Source organism: Suricata suricatta, chromosome 11 (genome assembly GCF_006229205.1).
Source record: "Suricata suricatta isolate VVHF042 chromosome 11, meerkat_22Aug2017_6uvM2_HiC, whole genome shotgun sequence".
Lineage (NCBI taxonomy): Eukaryota > Metazoa > Chordata > Mammalia > Carnivora > Herpestidae > Suricata > Suricata suricatta.
The window spans coordinates 98,032,342-98,037,021 of record NC_043710.1 but is presented as its reverse complement, the minus strand read 5'-3'; positions in this window follow the sequence as shown (position 1 = coordinate 98,037,021).

Here is a 4,680-nt window from a genome sequence, read left to right as displayed (position 1 = left end):
GGGAAAGAGGTGGTGGTGATGGAGGAGGGCACTTGTGGGGAAGAGCACTGGGTGTTGTATGGAAACCAATTTGACAATAAACTATTTTAAAAAAATAAATAAATTTTTAAAAATTAAAATAAACAAATTTTTTAAAAGATGTGGTTTATCTATACAATGGAATACTACATGGCACTGAGAAAGAATGAAATCTAGCCTTTGTAGCAACATGGATAGAACTGGAGGGTATTATGCTAAGTGAAATAAGTCAGGCAGAGAAAGACAGATACCATATGTTTTCACTCATATTTGGAAAAAAGAAACCTAACAGAGGACCATAGGGGAAGGGAAGGGGAAAAAATAGTTAAGGAGAGGTAGGGAGACAAACCATAAGAGACTCTTAAATACTGAGAATAAATTGAGGGTTAATGGGGGGAATGGGGAAGAGGGGGAAATGAGTGATGGGCATGGAGGAGGGCACTTGTTGGGATGAGCATTGGGCGTTATATAGAAACCCACTTGATAATAAACTATACTGAAAAAATAAAATATAAATAAAATAGTCCTTAAGTGTAAAAAAAAAAACCTAACTTCCAAACTATTAAAGTGGAAAAAAGAAAGCAAATAATCTTTTTAAAAGTTCACACAGTTTGATAGAAAACAGAAGAGAATAAAAGAGAAAGGAATATCACAAAACACAAAATGCGATGGAAGAGGCCAAATTTATTACTAGACACAATGTATTTAAAGTGTTAAATGCACTCTTAGGATGGATTTTTAAAAAAACAAGAGGAACACTCAAAACACTGACACCATATTTATTTACATTATATTTATGACACCATAAAGTTTATATTAAATACATGGAAAATGTTAATCCAAGGAAATACCAACTCAAACAACACAGGTTCAATCGTAACTGAAGATTTTTAACTACTTCTTGGAAATCGAAAAATCAAGGAAAAGCATGACCTATGCCATTAACAACCTGATGGAATACATAAATTACACACAACACTGAATATATATGCTTTGAAGTAAGCAAAATCAGTAATACTGACCACGTATTAAATTTCAAAGGAAGTGTCAACAAATCACATGTTTTAAGTTTATTTATTTTGATAGAGAGAAATAATGTGTGTTGGGGAGGGAAAGAGAGAGAGAGAAACAGAGAGAGAGTCTAAGCATGGGGCTCAAAACCCATAAAACCAGGAGATCCTGACCTGAACTGAAACTAAGAGTTGGAGGCTTAACCAACTGAGCGACCCGAGCACTCTGGCAAATCACAATTGTTATCAAATAGCATTCACTTATCACGGTAGAATTATAAATTATCCTCAAAATAACGTTTCTCCAAATCCTATAGATGTACAAACAAAATTCTATCTCAGTCATGAATAAAGGACATCAGAAGAAAAAATTACAAAAGATTTGAAACAGAATGTCAACCCAGTTAGTACCTGTCAAATGCTTTGAGCTGTAGTTAAGTGGTACTTATAGTCTTAAACATACTAGAAAGCAAGAAAGATTGAAAGTAATAAGTTATGTTTTCTATTCAGTAGGAGGGAAAAAAAACATGAATGCAAAAACCTTTAAAATCTAATAAAAACAAAACCCACAGAAATAACATAAAAAGCAAAAGCAATGCAGATCAGAAAAAAAGAGATGCTTTAAAATATCAGATAAAATAGACAAATCTCTGAGAAGTTATATCAAGGGAAAAACAACACAAACAATATTAAGATGGGAAAAATGGAAAGTAACCATAAAGAAATTTTACAACAAAAAATGCTATCAGTTTATGTTAATATAAAAAATTTATCAAAATGATTTTTCTAGGAAAAATATTTACTAAAATAAATTAATAAAGTTGAAAAATCTGAGTAGACCAATAACCATGAAAAAATGTAATGATATAATTTGATTAAAAATAGGCAGAAGACCTGAATAGACTTTTTTTCCACAAAAGAAACACAAATGGCAAACAGATACATGAAAAGATGTCCAACGTTACTAAGAAAGGTGCACACCAAACCCACAAGGAGGTATCACCTCATACCAGTCAGAATCAATGGTGTCAAAAAGATAAGAAGTCCTAAGTGTTAGAGAGGATATGGAGAAAAAGGAACCATGGTGCACTGCTGCTGGGAATGCACACAGGTGCAGCCACTCTAGAGAAAATGGGGTTCCTCCAAAAATAAAAATTAGAACTGCCATATGATCCATTAATTCCACTATGGAGTCTTTACCAAAATAAAACCAACACACACACACACACACACACACACACACACACACACACACACGAATATTAGTCAGCCATGAAGAATGAGATCTTGCCAAGTGAAACAATACTGATGGACCTAGAAGGTATAATGTTAAGTGAAACAAGTCAGACAGATAAAAGACAAATACCATGACCTCACTTATATGTGGAATCTAAAAAATAAAAAAACAAACAAACAAACAAAAACAAAGAAACTCTCAAATACAGAGAACTCTTGGTTGTCAGAGGGGAGATGGATGGGGGAAAGAATGAAAAGAAAATAAAGGGGATTATAAGGTACCTGCTTCCAGTTAAAAAATAAATAAGTCACAGAGATGCATAAGTACAGCATAAGGTATATAGCCAATAATACTATAACAACATTGTATGCTAACAGATGTTAACTACACATGATGGTGAGTATTGAATAATGTATAGATCTTTCTAATCAATGTTATTCATCTGGAATTAACATTGTATGTTAATTATACTGGAATAAAAAATCCATGTATTATTTAAAGACACCATTATTTAGCAGAGACTCCCAGACTTCTCTTGCCTGCCTGCCTCATCTCCCCCTTCCCCACTTTACTTGTAGATCAAAACCGAATTCCTGCTCACCTCTCTACCCCTTACGGGGACCTATCAAAATATACATAGGATGAGGGAGGAGGGAGAAGCCATTCATTATATTGACAGAAGTGCATTTGTATATGGCTATGATGAAGCTGAAGGAATCTTATTTCTCCCACAAAATATCCTGAGGTCAAGTCTAACAACCAGAGTCCTGGTCTGTCCACATAGATAACATTACAAAATAGGAGTACACTCAGATTTCAAGAACAGCACTGATAAGACATAAGGCAGAGAGGAAAGGGGATTTCTGGAAGAAAAGAATTTTTCTGAATTAGCATAGGATACTGGACAAAGCCACTGTAGCAATTCATTGGGTCTGTTAATACCACAATACCTGAGCTTCCTGTCCACACCAAGATGCCTGTGGCTAATATAATCACAGCCAGAAAGTTACAAGAAAAAGTAAATGATATTCAAAGATGCTCTCCCTAAAGAAAAGGTACCAGGCCCAGACGATTTACAAAAATTTCTATCAAACCAGGGTACCAGGTGGCTCAGTCAATTAAGCATCTGACTCTTGATTTCAGCTCAGGTCATGATCTCACAGCTTGTGAGATCAATAAGCATGAGCTCTGTGTTGACAGCATGGAATTTGCCTAACATTCTCCCTCTCACTGCCCCTCCTCCGCTTGCACACATACGTTCTCTCTCTCAAAATAAATAAATAAACTTAAAATTTCTATCAAAGCTACAAGCAACAAATAATCCTTATTTCACACAAACTGTTCCAGCGTTTAGTAAAAGTAATTTTATAATTCAACTCATTTCATAATTCTGGAAAAACACTGATCCCAAAACTAGGTAACCCAAGAAAGCCATGGGTCAGTCTCCACTCACAGAATCAAAAATTACATTTTTTTAAATAAATGAAAATCAGGGGCACCTGGGTGGCTCAGTCGATTAAGCGTCAGGCTTTGGCTCAGGCCATGATCTTGCAGTTCGTGGGTTCCAGCCCCACATCGGGCTCTGTGCTGACAGCTAGCTCAGAGCCTGGAGTCTGCTTCAGATTCTGCATCTCCCTCTCTCTGATTCTCCCCTGGTCACGCTCGCTCGCTCTCTCTCTCTCTCTCTCTCTCTCTCAAAAACAAATAAAACTAGAAAAAAACTTAAAAAAATAAAAATAAATAAATGAAAATCAGCATTTAGCAATAGAATCAAATGCTGTAAACAAGAGTACCTATCCCAACAATCCAAACTGATTGAACATTTTAAGAAATCAATTAATTAATCACATTAACAGATTACATTAAAATACAATGTAGGTTTTTATAAATAAGTAAATAATCTCCACCATCCCTTCATGATTAAAAAATAAAACTTGTGGCATACTAATAAAACGACCTTTCTTAAATTGGTATCTATCCAAATTTTACAGAAAATATTAGAAATATACCCACAAAAGTCAGAAAGAAGATAAAGATACCCATTATCACTGCCACCACTCAACACAGCTTTGGAGAGCCTTGCTAATGTGCTAAGACAAGGAAAAGAAGAATAAGGCTTAGAAAGAACAAAATAATAACCGTAGTAACTCTTACTTTTCCTGGCTGGCCACTTCTTCTCTCTCCTATGTGTTGGTTTGCACACTGGTCCTATACACAGAGGGAGAGGAGACACCCAAGAAAGAGGCGAGCCCCTCCAGATCTGTACGTGGCAGCTTTGTAAGCCACCCTGAGAGAGAGTAACTTCCTCAAGCAGATAAGTGGCTCTACAGGCACCAGCTGGGCAGAATACAGGTGAAATCTTAAAGAGACCGACCATCCACATTCTTGCAAATGGCAGGATTTCCCTTTTTTTTT